At 34.0% G+C, this 23,455-nt stretch overlaps 1 protein-coding gene across 4 annotated transcripts in view; it reads right to left on the bottom strand.

Moving 5' to 3' along the window:
- The window catches only part of LOC118265907 (ADAMTS-like protein 4), a 136,565-nt gene extending 118,308 nt beyond the window's left edge, over positions 1-18,257 (bottom strand). For 2 of the 4 annotated variants that reach the window (XM_050694625.1, XM_050694628.1), the window contains exon 1: positions 17,997-18,256. The gene's annotated coding sequence lies outside the window, so the exon portion shown is untranslated. Of the gene's footprint in view, positions 1-17,996 lie in introns of all 4 variants that reach the window. The other 2 variants (XM_050694626.1, XM_050694627.1) reach the window with 2 other exon arrangements.
- Positions 18,258-23,455: the final 5,198 nt, after the last annotated feature.

Here is a 23,455-nt window from a genome sequence, read left to right as displayed (position 1 = left end):
CTTTTTTATTCAATAAAAATTAAATAAAAATAAAGTTTCGTCAGTGAAACAATACAGGTACTTATATACTAGCGTTATTTTATAAGCCTTTTACATAACAACAGATTGACCCTATTGTTTAGAAATGGTCGTAGATCATAAATAACAATATAAAATAAATATATTACTTATTTAACATATTTATATGATGGTTTTAACAATAAAATATTATATAGTGACTCATCCACCTTTATTGTGACCCCATCACTATAAATCGCGATCAAAGTCCCATTATCGCTATTTGTCTTTCCATTTTTGGACATATTTATATTTGTTATTTTTAACTCTATTGTTATAAAAATAAAGAAGATTTTACTAACAATATAATTTATTGAATCAAAACAGTTTTTAGTGCTGTATACCTACTACCGGGCTTTTGCCATAGATTTTAATTTTTAGTGATGTAACTGATATAATTATATCGATAGTTTTACTGCTGTTTTAGACAGATGACTGCTGATGAAGCGAAAGAGGTAGTATGTAAGATTCGTAGCAACTGGCGTTTCATTGTCACTGTCTGTGTCTACCAACCCCACGGGACACAGGTTATAATGTATCTGTATAGTTTTTCTGCCTTATTAGGTACCTTCGGCCCTAGGTACCTTCGGTCTTTTTCTTTTAATCTAGAAAAAATATCAATGGCGATGTTTTTACCAAAATCAGTTAGTTACAATATTCCTCTCATTTTAACCATAAAACCAATTTGTCACTACGTTTTGTTATGTCAATCAAGCTGGCTTAAGACCTGTCTAAATGGTCAATCTTGGACCATTAATGGATTGAGAAAAAATGTTTAAAAACATTTCTGAGTCAATGAAAGACTGTATCGCTTAGTACAGGCACGATCACTAAGCACGACTTGAACACAGGGTTTTAGATTTCGAAATACAGCACGGAGCTTAGAACTAAACTTGGTGTTTGGTAAAAAGTATGGCCTCTGTTACAATAAAAAATGTCATTTAAAAAAAAGGTTTCCTACGATGATAGTAGTGACGATGACGACAATGATGATGTTCGTTTATGATGGACTAGCTACTTCCGCGCGGTTCGACCCGCTCTGCTCGGCTCGACTATCCAACACAAAAATAATCTTACAAATCGAACCACTAGTTCCAGAGATTAGCGCGTTCAAACGAACAATGAACTAACTCTTCAGCTATTAAGTAATATCATTATCATCGTAAGTATTGACTATAAGACGTCCACGGCTGAACAAGTGAACATACTCCTAACTCTTCCCATAATTATTTCCAGATCAACTGATTGGAAGCAACGTTACATCCTTTATTATATCATCCTTGTATTATGACATAAAAAACAAATTTTACAGGAAGTTTTTATTAAAATTTTATTTAAGTATATAAAATTTTATGACGATGTGCCATGCGTCATTACCTAATAGTTGTTAATATTTAAATTTATAAATCGATAGACCTTGGGACCTAGTTGTGGCCTGAATAAATATTAATTTACACGAACAAAACTATCGAATGCTAAATATTATGATAACGCTTGACTCACGATTGATTAACCACAATGCAGCAGTTTGATTTGAAAATGTCCTTTTTATGATTATAGTTAGGCCATTACAAACGTTCGAAGTATAATTAAGTCATTTTTATCAGATCTCTCACTCACACTTATGCCAGTTGTGCGGGATAGTCACATTATTTTCTTGTGATAGGTCGCACGTATGTAGTAGCCCAACTATAGTCTCATATTGTATTTAAAGAAAAGTATACTTAGCAAAAACGCTCACGGCGCTCTTGGTCGAAAATCAGGAGTAGGAACGGGGTGAGTTTTAATCAGTCAGAGTTTGACACTTCCTCTGGCCTCGTCTAAGGTTAGAGAAGCCATTGAATGATTATCCCCCCTCAAAGTTACCTAGTCAAACTTTCGCTTCTACCCAATGGAGGAGCCAGAAACTGTAAAGCGTTACCTACTACAATTCTTACATTCTTATGTTTATTAGTTAATTTAACCAACTGAGAAGTAAACAGAAATATGAAACTATTTTAACGAAAACAAACATGTCTGCAGAATCAGTGGATTACTTTAATATCGCAATGTTCATTTTTGGCCGATATCCGATCCGGACCGGCTTTGACACGATCCAGGCGATGCGACCTGACGGGTGAGACTCGCCAACTCATAGCAATGTGAACAGTCTATTCTTGGACGAGAAATTCACATGTCTTACACAAACTGATGTTAAAATATGGAATTTTGTAATGTTTCAAATTGTGTTTTGAGAGGAATTTAATGAAGAATTAGAAGAGATAGACATATTTTTAGATACTCTTACAATTCAAGTGTGGGAAGAGAATGAGCAATCAGGTGATCCGTCTACTCGTTTACCGGCTAGAATATTATATGATATTAAACTGACGCTTAAAGTTGGCCTAACACGTTACCGCGTATCAAGATAAACTATGTATCTCAGTTTTTAATAGTCCTTGTTTTAGAATATCTTATTTTATTTTCTTATATCATCTTATACGTGTGATTTAATAAAAATTCCGACGCAGTTTTTTATGAAAAGTGCTAATCAAGATCTCTATCTAATCAAGTGTAAAATCACCGCAAACATGGCGGTCACTCACTCTTCCGACCATCTGTCGGTAATATTTATATTCTGTCATAATTTAGAGCTCTTATAACATCAATCTATGACACCTTTGTCTATAATATCAAAGCAATCGATGAAGTTTAACAGACATAAGGAATTTTCTCATAAGATTTATTTCATACATTTTTTGGCAAACATACAACTTGTTTATGGCACATATTATTCTCTGGCCTATGTCTAAAATTTAATGAACTGTTATTTATGAACAGCAAATAAACATTTATGAAGTTGAATAAATCATATGATTTGTGTCATCATTGCTGTCAACAATCAATCATTGCTGTTTTTTTTCAAACTTAAAAACTGTTGTTATTTTAACATAGTCATTCGTAGTATAAATAATCTTGACATGAAAACAGATGTCACTTGCAAATAAATCGATTATTTAGTTGAAGCTCTATGATACCTTTAAAACGGAATTTACTTCGCATCTTTCTCCTCATTCTATTCAAATAAAGTCAAAAACAAACAATATATTCACTTTCGTTCGTCAATTGGGTGGTCAAGCGAAGCAATAATATTCAAGCTAGAAAATTCGTTGCTTATAAATGCCGACCATTTTCTCTAACATTGTGTATAGTGACGCAAATAGCATGTTGTCAAATTTAATGGCCGCCATCGACCATGATTATCTTATAAAGGTACACAATTTATAGCCCATCTAATGAGTCCTATACTCGTACCGACAGGTTTTGTCTTCCATCATCATGAATACGAAACATTATTCACAATTCACAATCGCGTTATAAAAATCCGCCTACACGTAAAATCGTCATTTTATTAATATGTATTTTATAAGACACTAAAGCTTGAATTTTGCCGCATAGCACGCAAATGGACGGCGGTGTTAAATGGTCCATCGGTTTGTAATTTCATACGGACTACTATGAATGTAGTATATTCTTATCTATGTAAATGTATATTGGATACAAAACCCGTATCATTTCTCTAAGACGAGTGTTTTATATAGAATTTATGAGTGTGTTGATTCGACAACGATTTGACAACTTCATTAACACGCTGTCTAATTTGCATGAGATAACAATAGACGCATTAATCTCTTAGCAATTTCTTTGATGAAGTTATTTAATGGGCGTGATAGTGATTATAGATCTCTGATACTTCTTTGGTCGTTAAATTGACATTTTCTATTTTAAAGCTTATCTTGTCTAGAATAGAACTTAATTTTGAGAACATGTTGGCTCTTATTTGCAATACATTTGCAACAGAGACTCTCTATGTACCAGTGAGATTGAGCCTACCCCTTAACAGCTCTAATATTTTTAACCTAACCGTCTAATTTTAATAAGATAACAATAGAATATTAATCTCTATCAAAACAAGACGTTTTCTCGATCGAAACATCAGATAAACTTATTATATTTACATACAATTTCCTAGATATTGGGCCAAGGAATTTCACTCCGGTAACACGACCTCTAGCAATAACAAATCAAAACTATCTGACGTTTCAATTTGTATATTGACACGTTTTTAATCTTCTCTCATTGTTTATGCGTTCGGAAGCTGTGTTGAGTTTGTTAATAAATATCTCTCGTAGTTATGAGTTGTAAAAGCCCTTTTTCATTAGAGTAACATGGTTGTACGACCGGATCGCCCAACTCAATATATGCAGTTCCATACTGGGTATCTCGTAAATGACATAGAAAATACTCGTTAATGCCATTTGAGTTTATGTCGTAATTGAGTGAATATAAAAGTCATTGTTCAGGCTTCGCATAGCAAGCTTTGACATAATTTGTCGATTGTGAATTTGGGAGTATCAATCCCATACAATTCTGTACACTCGATGAGTGTCTAGATGTCATTTAGCATACTGTTATCAATTCACTTAGTAACTGACTGGTTATCGACGACCAAGTCAACTCTAAAATTTGTTCTGGTGTCTTTCTGTAGACAACTTTTTTATGGCACAAGCCGGTAAACTAGACAGACGGATCACTTGATGTTAAGCAATCGCCGCTGCCCATGAACACTTAAAACACCAAAAGCGTTACAAGTGCGTTGCCTTTTGGGGGTTAGGAATTTAAGGGTTGTTGAGGAATCAATGATTGGGAAGATTGGGAAGGGGGGAATTGCCTGGACCTCCGGTAACCTCACTCATACAACGCAAGCGTTGTTTCACGTCGGTTTCTGTGAGGCCGTGGTATCACTCCGGTCGAGCCAGCCCATTCGTGCCGAAGCATGGCTCTCCCACACTTAAAAACATGGTAGCGCGATTGGGCGTACGTCGCACAACTATCGTTCCCCAATGGAACGGGTCCCTAAAATAATGCGCGCGCAGTAATGACTATAAATCTTCACCTGTCTTTCACTGTATCTTTTTCTTTTGACTTTGACTTTGATGTGTGTATCAACGAGTTACTATTATACGTATTAATCTTTTTGAACATTGATGTTCGAGTGTTTTGTTTTATTGAATTAAATTGCAATTACGTTTACGATGCTTGGAATGGCTTTTGAATTGATTCGTGTTTATTTCTGTTTATTTTTATATTGTAGTGTCTATGAACTGTTTTATATTTGTTAACTTATAAATTGAATTGAAATGATATTATGTTACTATTTGGTGAATAAACATGGTATTATTTTTATATCATATTTTTTAAAGATACTTATACGTACGAAATGATAGCCGTACGTCACAATTGTTCGAATTAGAAATGGGATACATTCTTATTCTAATTTTAAACATAAAAAATCAGATGCATTTTCCTACCGTTCAATAGTTAAATAGTTCATAGTTAAAGTACCTAACAGTTAAATTAACATAGTAGTGCGATGTCTCTCTTCTAAGAAAACCATGATGTTATCGATGTTCAATACGAGTATTAATTAAAGCAGCCCATAGTTATTACACCTACTACAATATATTTCTATTGAAATGGCATTCTTGGCCGGCATTAGAAGAAATTGTGTCAAATCATTATTGTTACACCAATTGTCTAAGCAATGAAACAACTGCACAAATATGAGCTGTACACCAATTTACACCGTAAACATACTATTAGTTAGAGTTGAGAATACGTTGTAGAGACAAGTATTCTTTTGTTACTAGGTAGGTAGGTAATCGTACGTTGACATGTCATTTTGTTCTTTAATAATTTTATCAAACTTTAGTATTTTATGCCAATAATGTTCAGGTAGTTACAATATTTTAATGGAATAGGTAATTAAAAAAAAATACGGGTACATAAAAAAATGTTTTATGAATGTGTTTATTTGAATTGAGAACGAACAAATTTCATATTACAATTTTAGTTTATTTTTATAAAAATATGGATATCTATAAAATTTCTGTCATTAGTTTAAAGGTATTAGTCCCATAGGTTTCACAATGACAAGAATTTAATGATTTTTTTATTCTTTCATTTACATTAGGTATATCACCATCACTACCAACTTCTAAGAGACATTAACCCTTATTTTAAAATAAAAAAGCTATAAGTACATTTAATCATAAATAAATTAATTCAATAGAGGTCACATACTAATGAAAGCTCGCGTGTTCGTCTGTCCTTGTTTATTTTCATAGAATGTGATATGCACTTTCATAAAATCGATTTAGTTGGCACTTGACATAGATAGAGACATCACGCGATCTTCCATTGCACTTTGAAGTTTATTATTCTAAGTACTAGCTCGTCTAGCTAGTTTACATACCTACTATAAATAGATTAAATAGCTTGTACTATCATTAGAACTTAAAACGGGATATTTACCATGTTTATTTGTTTTTGCGAGTTTCCGATATTTCGGCACTGTTGCAAGCGCCATGATCACGGATGAACTGGAGTATATGCGGGTGGATGTTTATGAGCAGACAAATCGGTCTACCTTCTTTCTAATTCGAGCGGACACAGTGAGTTTTGCGTGTCGAGAAGTAAATTGATTTATGAGTGATACAAGTGACAGTGGTAGCGGTGTCGTTAGCAAAAAACGAACTAACAAATTCTTCGTTCATATTTATTATGTATAGAGCCCATTAAATTAAGATACAATATATGCAGAGGCAGATTACACCCACTTCTAATACTTACGATACGATTCTTATTACAATATCTACCATAATTTTACAACTTATTTGATAAACACATTAAAATTCTTTGCACGATTTCTCCCACCTTAATACCTCTAATTCTGATTTAACTGTTCGTACTTAGCCGGATAATCTTTTTTAAATACATTCTTTATTTGAAAAATCTAATTTGAATAACAATACTAAACGATTTCGCGAACACAGAAATAAAATTTTACGAGTCAATTTCTAAATTTAAAAAAGTAGTAGTATTCGAAATTTGAAATTTATATAAAAACGCGTTCTATTTTGCGAGCACCGAAGTAAAGATTAAAAATGTGCCCAGAACCATACCAGTAGTACGAGTATGCATTACGTTTTTCGGCGCTCTGATTGGTTGGCGCGAATGAATCAACCAATGAGAGAGCCGAACGCGCTCTCGTTTCGATTACTTTAAACGTAAAGCAAACTCATACTAAGGGTACTGGTCTGTTATCACTGACCGATTATGCAGATTACCTGTGTTAGGTAACTCCTTATCTACAATGTTGGTGTTCCTTTTGACGCTCTTAACCCAAGTAAATATGCGATTGCGTTATACACGTAATCTTTGCACGACTTGTCAGGTGAAATAACTTTTGTAACTGTTCATGTCACGATGACGTCATCGTTTGCACGAATGGGATCGCTTCGACTGTTATTTTTTTGTAAAAGGAATATTCTTTATGACCTGTAATCACGTAGTGTAGACAGAACATCTATTTAATGTGGTTCTTGGTTGAAATTCTACATAAATATCAATTCAAATAAAGAACTGCTAATAGAAAAAAATGAGAAAATATAGCATTTTTAATGACAGAAATTTTCTTATAAAACCTCATTTTAATCCGGCCTAAATATTCTCATATTAAAACGTTTATCCCATTCGAATTTTAAATCTTAATCCATTCTAATTTTGAATAATCCTCGCGTTCCATATTCGATTGTCATCCGTTCCTATTTTGTCTATTAGCGGAGGCGTATTTTATTGTTTTCCTTGAACAATTATGATTAATAAACTTAAAATAACTTTGCCATCTTATTTATTGTAGGCTAGGTGTGTTTTATAAACTATTATCATTCATCATTCGTCGGCATTGTTTCTATGTTACAAATATATTATGGCTACACATATTTTAAAGCCCAAATATGGTATGCTGAGATGCATACGTAATAAGTAGGTAATGTGGTTTTGACGCCCACTTTTCGCTAATATAAAAACTCCTATGATAAAAGTCGTACTTATTGCTTTACCTCTTGCATGCTACCTCAAACCCAAACCTGAAGCAAACCCCAGATATTTTGCTTTTGTTTTAGCGTTGATAAGTCTGTTCGCATCCCATCCCAATCTGCTGACTTGTACCGCCACATCCGCCGAGATCCTCTGGGACAAGGATCCGGGGGAGTACGTGGATACGGATTTCACCAGACAGTGGTCAGAGCTACCCAAGGGTGGCCACCAACCCGCTTACTACCAGAACGGCGAAGCGAAGATGTGGCCCATGATGGAACACACAGAAGTTACCTATTCACTCTGAACTTGAAAAGACACGGGTTGTATTTCTCAGAAGCAGAAGATGTGGCCGAAGATGGAGCACACAGACTTAGAAGTAGTATTATAAAATAACGTATTATTTCTATAGTAATATTTAAGAATAGCTCACTATTCACAATCATTCATAGTCTTGAAAAAGACTAATACGGGTTGTATTTCTCAGGAAAAACAGAAGGCTTGGTCTATTGTTTAGTCATAGTTGCAATCACACAATCAACAAAGAGACAAACATTAACTGCCACACTCAGAGACATTTAATGATTACTTAAACTATTCCTTAGTAACGATTTTGTATCGAAAACAATTGCTAAGGACTGGGTTAAGTAACCATTAAACGTCTCTGAGTACGGCAGTTAGTATTATAAAATAACGTATTATTTATATAGTAATATTTAAGAATAGCTCACTAATGTCCGCCAGAAACAATTCATTCATAGTCTGTCGTAAGACTGAAGAAAATATTCTAATACATTGTACGATAAGCGAACGTAATTGGGTTATCTATGTAGTACCCATCTCGTAAACAAATAGATTCGTTAGAAAAATATACCACATCGCCGAGCAGACAATGTTTCGTAACGTATAGGTGCATAGTGCAGATAAAATGTTGGAGAATTTTATTGTAAAACTTTGAACACATTGGTATATACTAAGGAACTACACATTTGTGAGTGACTGCGCAGCCGGCAGTAAAAGTATCTGATCCTATAGTCCAGCAGTACAGTGTACAGTACAGTTCGGACAGTGCACATTTTTTTTACGGGGGATAATCAATAAGCGTCCAATGATTTCTCTCACCTAGGGCGAAGGAAGACGGAGTGTCAGACTCTTACTGACTACAACCACCCCGTTCCTACTCCTACTTTTCTAGCCCGGAGCTTCCTTTTAGTACATGCTTAAGCCATCCAAGAGTCCAAGTACCTACCTAATCTCTAAAAGGTTCGTAACCGCCTAAAATTGAACGAAGCAAATAAAATTCGAATTTCGAATCAAGAACATCACATGATATTGACATTGGCATAAAGCATAATATTTTTTTTTAATAAAAATAATATTACGAGCAGTGTTGTTACACGCTCATATATTTAAAAAAAGAACTTGGCAACAAATCATAGAGCTGTTTGTACAAGAAGTTTCAATTTATCAACCGTCTAATAGTAAACCATTCGGTAGCGAACCAATTATCTTGTTTCGAGCAAAAAATCCCAGTCCTTACGAAAGTGGTCTAAACGTGATTACGTGGAATCTTTATTGATTCGACATTTTACGAGATTTTTTTCTAATTGTCGCCCATTCAATCGCTACCAGTATCGATATTGTAACGAATAATCGGTTATAAACCTTAACTTTAAGGTTTAAGGTAGAGAGTTCTTTGTGTGTTTGTAAAAACGTTTCTATCCTTCGATTGAAAGTCATTGGCCACACATGAAGAAGTTTAAAAAGTTGTTTTTCATACCATAAGCGTTGGGTCTGATGTAAGTTTTTGAATGTAATCATAATTTTCAACTTAACACAGCCTGTACAATTTTAAAGAGACAGAAATAGCGTGAAAAGATTATAGTAGGAAGTTGAGTAAGTAATTGCTTATCGATTGATCTACGATTACCGATATTGCATTTTAATCGACTATTCGATTCTGGTTTTCGATAAATAAATGACAAGTCCTAATCTAACGGCACTCACTTATCGAGTTAGTAGCAATCAGCATAAATAAATGACAAACGTTAATTCAAATAGAGAATACGAAAAAAAAGAACATCAAAAAGAAAAAATACAGTTCCGACCGGCCAGTGTCAAATTGTCACTTGGTAAAATTGATACCTACTTACATTAAAAGCATTTTAGATAAAATACTTATACAATAATGATAGACGGATAGAAATAATATTTCTGAAAATTCAATGTCATTAATTTTGTTTAAATAAAACATTGCCGGTGCACAACGTTTTATTAGGATTTTCACCTGTCGTAGGTGTGTGTTACAAACATACCATGACACCCAGACCCGAAACAACTATTTCTGGATCACACAAAGAGTTGTTCCATGCAGGAATTGAACCCGCTACACGTTGAACGGCAGCGGGTCTTCAGAAACTGCACTATCCATGGTTTTCCAAAATCGCCACGCATACAATCCTATTGCCTGATTTCTATCACATATTGCGGTTCCTTTATCAGCTCTTAAGATACCCGCGGAAAGAGAATGATGACCAAAATGTATTTTACTCTACCAGCTTACGTAATCTACTCGCATCCAATTTGACCATTTTAATCTCCAGCCTACGTCAATCTAGATCATCTAAAAATAATTCACAACACACCAGAAATAACTCTGTAAAACATCGGTTAATTAAAATTACATTCCGGAGTAAAATGTGTATTTCTGTTACGCAATATAGATTTTACTGGTGTTGTAATATGACACTGAAGAATATAGACTTGGTAAGCTACACCACGGAATTACAGGGATAGAAATAATGTTTAACCGCATAGCAATTAATATGAAAGAATCCCTCGATTCAGAGTTCTAACTTTCGTCAATAGATGGCGTTTTTTATTTGTGACCATTTTTTGAATCGCGGTGTTAAGATTTTTAGGCAATAGTATAGGTATCCTGAGAATTAATTGTATCAGGTTCCACTTTCAAACGAGTATTGTATCATTTAGATGGTACAGTAATTCGGAGTAAAAGAGTTCGGTAAACCACTATCATCTACCTACTTTTATTAAAATCAAAAAAAACCCAGGTTAATTTTCACGATACCCTATATTGGGTATATTCTGCATTGTTTAGTACGGCGAGTTATTTGAAGATTTTTTATTATGTATTGTATTATATCATAATTATATATGACTAAGGGGGCTTTTGTTCAATAGTGGACGTCTCTCAGCTGATAATAATGATGATGAAGTACTTTGTCATCATCATGCAGAGTCAATGACGGTCATTTGTTAGAGTAAGTGAAAGCATATCATGCAGAGAAGACTGCCTACCTCTTATATTATAAGAGGCAGGTGGGTTGGGATCGCAGTTCAAGGAGATAGCAGTAAAAGATTCAAGTTCATCAGATAGCGCCATTGCCCAGTCTCTGCCAAATGTGTGTGTCGAATGTCATCCTCAAAAAAAAAAACCTCCGGGTGAGAAGAAGACATTGGTCAGCATTGACCAATGTCAATAGGCTGTTGATGTTGATGATGTTAGTTCAAAATAACTACATAATTCTAATTAAACAAGTGAATCATATTATAACTATTAGCCAAAGAACCATCCCCAAACACAATAAACCACTTAATTTTATTATAACACCTACAATCACAACTACGATTAAGACAAATCGTCTAATCATTTATTCGACCACACGAATACATAAATACCCAACAAATACATTTTCAAACAAGGAAAACTAAAATGTCATCTAAACGTTAACATATTGTAACTAATTAACGTATTTGCCTTACAGCAGGACGAAGCCCATTAATCAAGTTACTTACTTAAAAGAGTTTATAAATAAAAACTACGGTTTAGGAAAGACAGGTTTAACAGCGTATCTTAACCAACAGCGGCGGTTAGCATTTAGGTTAAAGATATATGTGATTAATTATTTTTTAACTCTAATTTGTTATGGGTGTGTTTAGTTGTTTGTTTGTTATTGTGGATAAAGATATCAGACAGACTAAATTCATTTATGTCGTCCTACTTATATATATTTTTTTCTTTTTAAAAAGCTTTGCCCCACACTAGAATGTTCTCCTGTGTCATCGGTGCGTTTACAGACATTCAAGTTCACATGCACATGACACCCAGACCCAAACATCAATTTGTGGATCACACAAAGAGTTGCTCCGTGCGGGAATCGAGCCCGCTACCCGTTGTGCGGCAGTCAGTGGCCCAGCCACCGCAGCAACCGTGCAGTCTTATAAATGTTAAACTTGGAACAGAGTGAGATTGTGGTCTGAAATATTACATAGGCTACTTTTTATCCTAAGAGAATGCGAGCGGAGCTGCGGGTAGAAGCTAGTGTAACAATCATTAATGTAGGATTGTATGATGGGCACATAAACATGATATTTATTATTGCCTAAACAGATTTTTAAAGATTCCTTCCTCTCAGTTAGGAAGGTTTTATAACAACTCTCTTCAATTTTTCACTTTAAAACCATAGGAGGGTGGAGGAGATTCCTGGAGGACTATCCTGGAGGAGATTCTTGTCATGTCTATAGTCAAAGAACCATTGAAACATAGTAACGTATTAACCACATCTCGTTAAATGAATGAGCTTTTAAACGATAGGCATACTTAGATTAAAAAATAACCTTGAAAAACCTAAAACAAAACCGACAAAAGCGTACGCATGAATGCGTGGACGCAACCTGCCCTTTCATATCACAGTCGCGTTATCGGTTCACATCGTAACCGACCGACCTACATGCAAAGCAGGTCCAATAGAAAAATCACACGTTAAACTATCCATCGATAGTGTTATCGTTGGCCCTAAAACATGTCACAGGACACTGCAGTGCGAAGCTAATGAAACCAATTAAAAACGTGGCTATAAATAACAGGATTGTATGACTAACTGACTGATATAAGGATAATGATTGAAGATGCTTTGTGTGAAAATTTGATGTAAGCAATACGTTTGGTGTTGCTTTTTTAAGAGGGGAAAATCATCCAATGACTTCTCCCGCCTTAGGCGAGGCAAGAGAGAGTGTCAGACTCTTACTGACTTAAAGACGTTCCTCTCCTGCTTTTCGACGCGGAGCCCCAATAAGGCGTTGCTGTTCCTACTCCTGTTATTCGACTCAGAGCCCCGGTAATCCGCTAGGTAGTCCGCAGTTCCGGATAAGGCTAAAGTCTGATATGTACGATATCCGCAAGGTGGCGTGCCATTGGAGGGGCCTATGTCCAGCAGCAGCAGACGAGAAAACGCTGATGATTATAATAAAAAGCCACCACGATATTATAAATGCATCCACAAAAAGAACGGATAGTTTAAGGGGTTAACCAGGCTCCGGCTTAAAGCAGAAATAGAAACGGGGTTTTAGTCAGTATGAATCTAACACTCTCTCTCGCCTCAACTAAGGCAGAAGAAAGAACCATGATGATGATTATCCCTATCAAAAAAGACACACACGAAAAGAATCAAGACAGAAAATTGAGAACAATATAACTGGAAGTACATATTTACCCAATTTCTGAAACACAATAGATCGGTTAATAAACCACAGTAACATAAGCAACAGAAATATTTACGCAATTCATTAAAACCTCACCTAAATCTCGAATGATATTAAATAATAATCTGAATTTGTACAACATACGAGTTTAATGACTTCTACTGTAAACAAATTGTTTAATGGTTTGTTTATCATATTATCTCGACAATTTACGACTTTCAGTCTTTATGATATATTATGTTTTTATACTCAGTGTAACAAAACATAATATGGAGTAGTGGAACTTGGTTACATAACGGACGCAAAATGAATGCGATTTTGAAAAGCTTCTGTCGAACTGTTCGGAGGGCAACTAGCTTCATCATCATCATCACATCGGCAACAAGACGTCCACTGCTGAACATAGGCCTCCCCCAATGACTTGCAGATAGGCCGGTTGGATACTATACGACCAGTAACTAGCGGCTCTATGACTGCACGGTTGACGCGGTAGCTGGACAACCGGCTGCCCCGCAACGTGTAGCGAGTACGATTCCGGCACCAAACAACTCTTTATGTCATGCACAAGTTGTTGTTTCGGGTCTGGGGGTCATGTGTATGTGAACTTGTATATTTGTAAACGCACCCACGACACAGGAGATAAGTGTGGGGCAACGTTAAAAAAAAGAAAGCTATCGGGTAATTAGCATGATTTTGAATTAATTACGTATACCAGAGTAAAAAAGCCGGAAAATTACTTCTAACTGCTCTGATATTGCGAGTGTCCATGGTCGACAACGCTGATCACTTACTATTGAGTGATCTACCCATTTGTTTGAACCCCATAAGAAAACATTCAATTTTCATATAAAAAGACAAAGCTCTGTAAGTCAAAGTCAAATGGTAACTCCATTTAAAACAACTGACAAATTCTCAAAAGTAATTTTTATTGAGAACAACGTCAACTTTCAAGTTCTGTACGTTTAAATTCTGTTCCATTAACGATTCATTCATGGATACTTGGAAAGTTCATCGCATAGGCGAATGACCTATTTTTCACACATCTCTACGTGATAAACGTGCAAGCTTTGTTCGTTGAAATACATTTAGTCAATCAATTCTAGTTCGATCTAGATTGATACAGGCAGTAAAAGGAGGCTTGAACAAAATAATGATATTATTATTACATATTAAGTTTATGTTTGTACACTACTAATGCCATCACTTAACAATTACATTATCATACTTATCGAATCATCGGATTCGGTGCAGTAGTTTAGGAGCAAACGCGCAATAAACTCCTTTTCGCGTTTACAATCTGAGTACTACATGACGCACCTAAGATTATATGCCGTAATGTGCACCTCTGCCTACTCCTTCGAGGATAAAAGGGGTGACGATACGAATCTGAGTACACAAACTTCATTCATTCCACGATCACTTATAAAAACTCATGTAAGTTTCAAGTAAGTACTATTTGTATACTAAAGCTTTATCGAAGTATGTTAATTACGCAGAAATGCATACATTTATGAATCATAATGCTAGCAGTGACGTCATCAAGTGTTAATTGCAGGAGCAAAGAAATTATTTAACAACTACATAAGCATTGGACAGAAGGAAAGGAAATAACACGTTTTTGTTTGCAATCGTATTGTTGAAATTGCAACTGTGCTAATATGACACTTATTATCATTTATTTTGGGTACTGTTTACTGTCTCGATGGTAGAGTGATCTCAATGCGAAAATCTACTACTGACTTCTACTGACTGTACTGAGCAAAGGCATTCAAGTTCATTTTGAGGGATTACGAGGGATTTTTGATCAAATTGACTTGACTCTGCATCACTAGTTACTGTTAGTCGTTTTCAAAAACTTCTTCAATGTAGTTTTTAAGTGATCTACTTTGATAAAAAGTGTGTGATGTAATTGAGTCAAGTTTTCTGTGAAAATGTTTTTACAATTCTCAATGTCCTGAACGATAAATCAGAAAATAAGAGAAATTAATATTGGTAATTTATGTCTTCGCAAATTCTATTAAGTTTGAACTGTGTAGTTGTTTTATAAAATAACTCGCAACGCAACTCCGAAATGTTAGTAACAATATAGTTTGGTCTAAGTACTCCTTTGAAGAATAAAGGCCGTTTTATTAAGTTATGTTACGCTAACTGCATATTACAGTCATGGTCTGAGCTTAGTCTAGAAACTAGAACTCAATTTAGTATAAACAAGGAAACTTTTATGGCGATTGCATGGCGATAGTCTCGTTCCTCATTTTGTGGAACTAATGATACAAGTAAATAAACATGAATAAACCTACTTTACTAGTTATTATCACGAGAAAAGTGATTTATTACCTGTTACATTTTATTTTATTCAATTGTTTTATTGTGTACATTATCGACAGAACAGGGGGCCTACTCTAATTCAACGAACGAACGAAAATACTTCGCAGATTGCATACTACAATTCTATTAATTGCGAACTTTCGTGAACAAAAATGAACGAATTAAATGAAGATAAATAAATAGGTTTTGATATGAAATTAAAAATAAATCGTTATTTTAAGTAATTTTATTAGTAAATCAATAAAACCTACGGCCGAAGATTAAACGAAACTTCGCATTCGAGAACCGGAGTAGGCCCTCAGGTATTTATGCAAACAAGAAAAAAGAACAGTACTTAAATAGTCAAGAACTAGCCAAAAATATCTAGATGTAAGCTCGTTCATGATAGACTTACTAAATACCAATGTATGTATACTTGTAGGTAAGAAGTTCGTGAATCAAATCTCGGTACAATAGCAACTGCGCTTTATAACAAAAAATCCAAACAGGTATGTTATCTAGTCTAGCTACTAAGTAGGAAGTAAGGACACGACGCCTATAATATTTTGAAAGTCAAACTGTATGAAATACCACAACACAATACATACGTCAGCCCCACATTATTATGATCTATTAGCCCGACAAAAAATAATTGTTCGTTACTTTTTTACACTAAATCGTGAATGGTCATTGTCCTAAACCTGATGAGAAATACTTCGTCATCAAAAATGACAATGTCACTGATAACTATATCAATTTAGACTTATAAAGTCATGACATCTCATTTATGATGGCAAAAAATGCCAAAAAACTACACTTACATTCATTAGGAACCAATAGAAATCATTAACGGGCAAATGACCGCATGAAAAAAAACCAACGAATTACTATATAAAATTATACCAAGGGAAATTGACGTAAACATTATCGATCACACAGCTGATCGATAAAAAACGATCCGATAAAAACTATCGATTGGAAATATCGATACCTACCACATGTCAGTTTGCTGATAAGTCGTTTGAATAAAGGAGATGGACAAAAATGTTTAGGACCTGTGCCCCAGAATGTACAGAGATGAAGTATATGTCGTTCAATAGGGCACATCTTCAATAATTAAGAATCGTAAGTTACATATAGCTATGCAGTCGTGGAATAAAGTTATAAAGAATTGAAACTCTTGATTTTTTCAATCAGTTTTCATCATGATTTTACAATGTTGTGTGATAGTTGTCCGAATATTAGGTATATTATTACCTAATATTATATTTATTATAATTAGTGGAGCATTTGCATGGGGCTACGACACCATAAAATAATAATACGAAGCAAACAAATACAGTGAACACAATATAAACAACGAGTACTTCAAGTGCATAATATGTCATGTCAGTTTTGACGTTTGACGGATTCATTGAGTGTTGTTAGTAATAATTAATTCAAGTAAAACCTTTATGTAAATAAATTATTAAAATATGATATTGTCTGTGTACTTTCAGTTTTGATCTAAAAAATCATTAAAAGAAGGTTTGTTTAATGGATTACTTATCGTCAAAAATATATTTAAATAAATATTTTGTTATTAATATTTTAATTGCTGTATGCGTTTAGTTATATTTTCCTCTAAGCATGGATATTATTAAATGGCAACATTGAATATGCTTTTTAAAGTGAAATTGAACGGATAAAATCGCTTAAAATTCTTTTATTTTTGTACTTTATTCAGAGACTGCTATGAAATATTATTAGATATTATCAATTATTTATTTATTTTAATTTAATTAATTGTAATACTTTTAATTATGTACAGCTTGGGGCAAAATTTGTCCATCTCCTTTGCATTTTAATGAATGAAATCCATTAATTAATTTAATATGATAGACTTTTAATCGTCTCGCCACAGTTGAGTTTTGTAGATTATTATTCAACGCTAATTACATGCCAATCCTGTGAGATTTCAATTAGGACATCACTGCGATTAGTGAAATCCACCATTGAAAATGTCAGTTGTCAATTATATTTTATTCATCGACACGAGAAAATGTAAATACATTCGTCGGCTTCGTATTGTGTTCGTTAGAGGGTTAAGGTTATACGTTGAACTCTGCACATGTCTAGCGAGCAATCGGAAACGCATTTCCATTGATAAAAATTCCAAGAACGTATTTCTATAGACGAAATAATGTTAATTTATTGAAAAATATACTAACCTTTCAATTACGGCTAACTGGAAAAATCATTCACTGTTTCATTCACAAAACTAACAAAAAAAAAAAACAACAGACAGAGTGTCTTTTTGATTTTAGAACAACATAAACAATGAGTTTTAAATGTTTTTTGGTTTGTTTTTTTTTTAACACTAGATCGAGTTGCGTGCAAGTTGCCTTCCGCGTGCTCTTCGCGTCGGGGTGTCGAGCGGCGCGTCCTAACACTAGCGCGCCGTGTCGTCGACTATGACCGCTTCTCGTATGAACCGGCATAAATTCTACTAGAATTTTACTTCGGTACGCGACGCACACCTATGTTTGGTACCCAGTGCATATCGTCGAAATTCCTAATTTAAAATATGTATACTATAAAAGTTTTCCCGGTAAAATTAAAATGTGTTCCATTTATGAATTCAAGTTTGAGTGAAATTAAAAATGGAATTTTCTTAACAGAAAATCTGTGGAGTAGATGTATGACTACTAAAGCTTTGACACAATAGACAGTTATATCTGTATTGCAAGTCTAATCTACAAGATTTAGGCTTCACCTTCAACGGCTATTGTCATTGGCAATGACAATGTAATAGACATGAAATTCAATATTACTGAAATGAACATTTATGTCTGTGCCAATATAGAATCATTTCGCAAGTACCTCTGTTATATTGTGTGCTGTGACTTGTGACGGCTCATGTATTTCGTATCCCGTCAGTCTGTCAACGTCTTCATTAATTTCCTGTCAAAAAAATATTTAATTGCCTCTCGATTGATTTTGTTTTTCTATTTTTCTTTGTGAAGAAAATAGTTTTTTTTAATTATTAACCCTATTTTGTTGTTGTTAAGGTGTGGATTGGAGTATTTATTGTTTTTTATCTTAATACAGGCTGTTTGATTATCGCGAATGTCTTATTCGTTTCAGTTTTGTGTGTCAATTAATTCGATACGTTACAATTAAAACATTACTAAACTTTATGACTGCATGTACCTACTATATAGATTTTATAGGTGTCTCCAATGGAGTATGACATCATGACTATTATCAAAATGGACGGTTTGATATAAAAAAGAACAGCCTCGTTATTTAGCAACTGCCATACTAGGGACTGATTTACGTATCGGGGAAATTATTAAGAGGATTTTCATTTATTATTTGTATTATAAAATATCTCATTTATTGCACGGGATTTTAGAATTAACTCCAATATTTATCATAGAGAGTGACCTTATTCTAAAAACATAGTAGCCCGCGATTAATATTTCATAAAAATTCCAGAAATATGACTCTTGGGCTACTAGCGTAGCTTTTTTTTATTATTTATTATATTTTTAACCGACTTCCCAAAAAGGAGGAGGTTTTCGATTCAGCCGGTATGCTTCTTTTATTTTTTTAATCAGACTATTTCTTTAATATTGCTTTATGTTTTGTTTGACTCTACCTTTACGGTATTTTTAATAGAATTAAAGGAATGGTCCCAGTTGACAGAATCCAAATATTATGTATTAAAAAATAAATCGATCCGGCAACTAGGACCGCAATCCCAGTCGACATATTCCTCCTAACAGCTTCAGTACCAACATCTTAATTAATATCTACTTCAAATTACATTGTTAACAACAAAATAAAGATAAGAATGTTTTATTTGACAACAGACGTATTATAAAGTCATAAAACTAGAAATGTCAAATTCAAAGACATGTCAATTAACAGTAGACGAATGTTGACAGATGTTCTCTAACTTTCACACATTGCCACGTGCCGTAAACACTATGGCGTCAGGAATTTATCGTGAATGGAATTAAACTTAAACTTAACAAAACTGTTATGGATAAGCCCTTTTTCCAAAAACGGGAAGATCAGATTTGAAATGATTTTGGTTCCAAGGCTAGACTTTTACCGTAGTTTGTAATTAAACTCAATTGAGTTTCTTTACAAATTTCTACGGTTCTCACATTACCCTTCTTTTTTACAAATATTGTCTGGAGTTTAAAAGAGACTTCTGAGTTTGTTTCGGCATAGATTCGTGAAGTAGGAAATGCCAACCTCATCTAGATATTTTTACATTTTCATTCATCTACTTATTTTTTAAATATCTTAGCAGCAACAACAATAAAAACAAAACAAAATCACTTTAGAATTCAGTTCAAACAAGCTTTGATAATATGAAATAACAATTGAATAATGACGATAAAAAAACATTGGCGAATCTATTTTGAACGTGAAGTTATGCATACAAGAACAATTAGCACGAATTAAGAATCAATATAAAGATCTTACAATATAATTAGCAATACAAAGCAAAATTCATAGCGAAAGTGAAATTTTCAACACTTCCTCAAATAGAGTTTTATAGTCTTCAAAGTTTATAAATGTTCGCAATGTGTAAAGAGTATAAACGTAGTTCAACTCATCGTAAAACAGCTCTTGGTTTGATATCCAGGTCAGGAAAAATGGATGGTATACAGAATCATGTAACATCTCGCCATTTTGATCATTCAAGAGGTAGGCAAAGGTACAGATATACATTTGTAACTGACACACGGATAAACTGTTTACAAATGATGTTTAGTGCGTCATTTAATAAGAGTTGAACCTATAACTATGGCGATTATTTTAATCTTCTTAATTGCGACTTACCTAATAGAATTTATGAAAACCAAAAAATATGCCAATAGTGCTTTACCCACCTACACAGTTGGCGCGTAGTAGGTTCGATTCCCATACAGAACAACACTTTGTGTGATCCACAAATTGTTGTTTAGGGTCTTAGTCTGATGTATATATGTGAAATTATATGTTTGTAAACGCATTTACGACAGAGGAGAAAATACTAGTCTAGAGAGGAACATTAAAAAAACCAGCAGTCGTACTGGAAGCCAGTCGACCAAAATCATAGTTATTTCTCAATTTTAGTAAGTAACAAAAGAAAACTGTATCAAATATATTTTAAATGGAATAAATAGCTACACTGCCGGATAACGTTATCCGTCTCTGTGCAAAATACTTTAGCACTCAATAAATCAACTTCAAAATATTTACAAATACTTTCACGTGAAAAACCGCCTAAAACCAAAACTTTTAGGTCATTGCACCCGCCCAAGGTCTAGGTAAAACGTATTGAACTAATTTTGTTGTATAACATGTCTATAAATTATGATGATTTGTTAATAATAGAGTGGCTGAAATAATAGCAAACTTCATCAGCTGTTTGGAATTTTTTACTCGCAAATATTTTGAACTACTTGCTCTCATTAGTTAAAAATAGATTCAACGTGTAAGATCAAGTGCAAATGCGTAACTAATGTTTAGATAGTAATTGATTGTCTTCCAGCTTTTACAAATTACTTCTAAGTTAGAATGGTGAACGTCAATTACGCTACAACCACTTACAACTGCGTAAGTAGGGGACAGATGTCTCTACATCAATGACAAAATATAATAAATTGTCAAAGTCAATCAGACATAGATAGAATAGATAATAATGTTTTTTTTATCGAAAGCTCTCCATACTTAGAATTACTAGTAGAACTCCATTGAGTAAATCTTAAATTAATTATTATGTTATCATCTTACTCACGTAACGTATTCATGAGCAGCATTCTGCGACACACGACGCGGCGAAAAAATATGAGCCTCTAGCATGGCTTGAAACTAGTCGAGTTCCTCGTCAAAACGTTACGTGAGTAAGCCAATAACAAAATAATTAACTTAGTATGTCTCACGAAAGTTACAATAAAATCTTAAATTAAACCAAAAACAATGTAATGCCTTTGCCCTTATAGTCTAAGAAACTGCTCTTGGTTTTCACCAAACAAACAATACATTACCAATAACTTGACACTAGACTTGACTGGTCAGTGTGTCAACAGTTGATTCCTTCCTGTTGTTCAGTTGTTCAGTAAACCAATACGTTTGTTGTTTCTCGTTGTTTGTACTGCTATTTACTTACCCACAATAATTGATCGACACTCGACACGTGAGCACTGGACGCAACGCGACGTTTCTGTGGATAAATAGATTCGTGCCACTATGCACCCGGAGTATGTACCTTTTTAACCTTAATTTTATAAAAAAGAACATGTCAGTTGTGTTTAGATGAAGTACGGTATTGATTATGTTATATGTTATTACTAGTTTCAGCACCGTGGCTTCGTCTGGTTTTGAAGCATATGCTCTGATCGACGTCAGGTTTTTATGAGACTGTTATGAAAAAGATAAGAGCTGAACGATGTGTAGAAGTCTATGTCTCACAGTTGATGAAAATTATTATCTACGGTGGACTCAGTTTTTTATCAAGAATTGGACTCAATACTACATTAAAAGATAATACCACTTCTTAGGTAATCCTACTGAAAATTACTACATAATGATTTCTGTCTTCTCAAGAATCACAGTTCTGATCATTCAATCACAGAGGATTATAACTTGTCGTTTATATTAAACTCGTACTAAATATTAGCCGTTACACGTATGGCATACCTTTAGGTTATCAAATATGCATTTTTTATTCCAGAATAAATATTATATGTATGTATATCAATAAAGATAGGCCTAAATTCCAAGTATTTGCTTTCCAGACTTGATAGATGACCCTTATCGCTATCTGTGATATGCTAAAATTACCTAAACGATGATTCATGACTGTATAAGTAGTGTATTCATGTGAAATTCAATAAAATACATAGTTAATAACTCAATAATTTAAACACAAACTTAATCAAGTTTAACGGCTTACACATATAACTGTTTGACAAGGTAACTCGATCAGTTTCAAGCTACGCTAGGTCTCATACATAGTCATTTGCAACTCATGACTATGAGTCCCAAAATTGCTTGAAACTGGATAAGTTCTTCAAATTAATGAGTCCCATGAAAATTTAAATGTTAAAACAATTTACTTATATAAACCTTTTTGACAAGGTAACTCGATCAGTTTCAAGCTACGTCAGGTCTCATACATAGTCATGAGCGACTCATGACTATGAACCCCAAAATTGTTTGAAACTGGAAAAGTACTTTCAATTAATATGTCTCATTAAAATTTAAATGTTAAAACAATATTTTTCGTAAATTTCTCAGTAGTAGCACGGAGTCTGGATTTGTGTTCAGTATAATAAGTCAATAGGCTCATCCCCTATTAGGTACATGGGACTTATAACACAAATGATGAAAAGTGGGTGTACATTGTATAGCGGCATTACGTGTCGTAATGAGCACCTCTGTCTACCTCTTCGGGGATAAAAGGCATGATGTTGTATAATTTTAATTAGTCTATCCCATTAAAATTAAAATTTATAAAACAATAGATATTTTTTTATCACTTTCCACTTTAGATCAGTAAAGAACACACCACTTCTAACACGAGTAGGTTGAAACTCGAGCTATCGCCCAAAGACGTGTTGTTCTCACGCCCCACGGCGCGTCGGGTAATCGTACACTGTACGATATCATTTATCACATTCGT

Source organism: Spodoptera frugiperda, chromosome 7, assembly GCF_023101765.2.
Source record: "Spodoptera frugiperda isolate SF20-4 chromosome 7, AGI-APGP_CSIRO_Sfru_2.0, whole genome shotgun sequence".
NCBI lineage: Eukaryota > Metazoa > Arthropoda > Insecta > Lepidoptera > Noctuidae > Spodoptera > Spodoptera frugiperda.
Note: the sequence above shows the minus strand (reverse complement) of the source record. Positions and strands in the feature narration are given on the sequence as shown.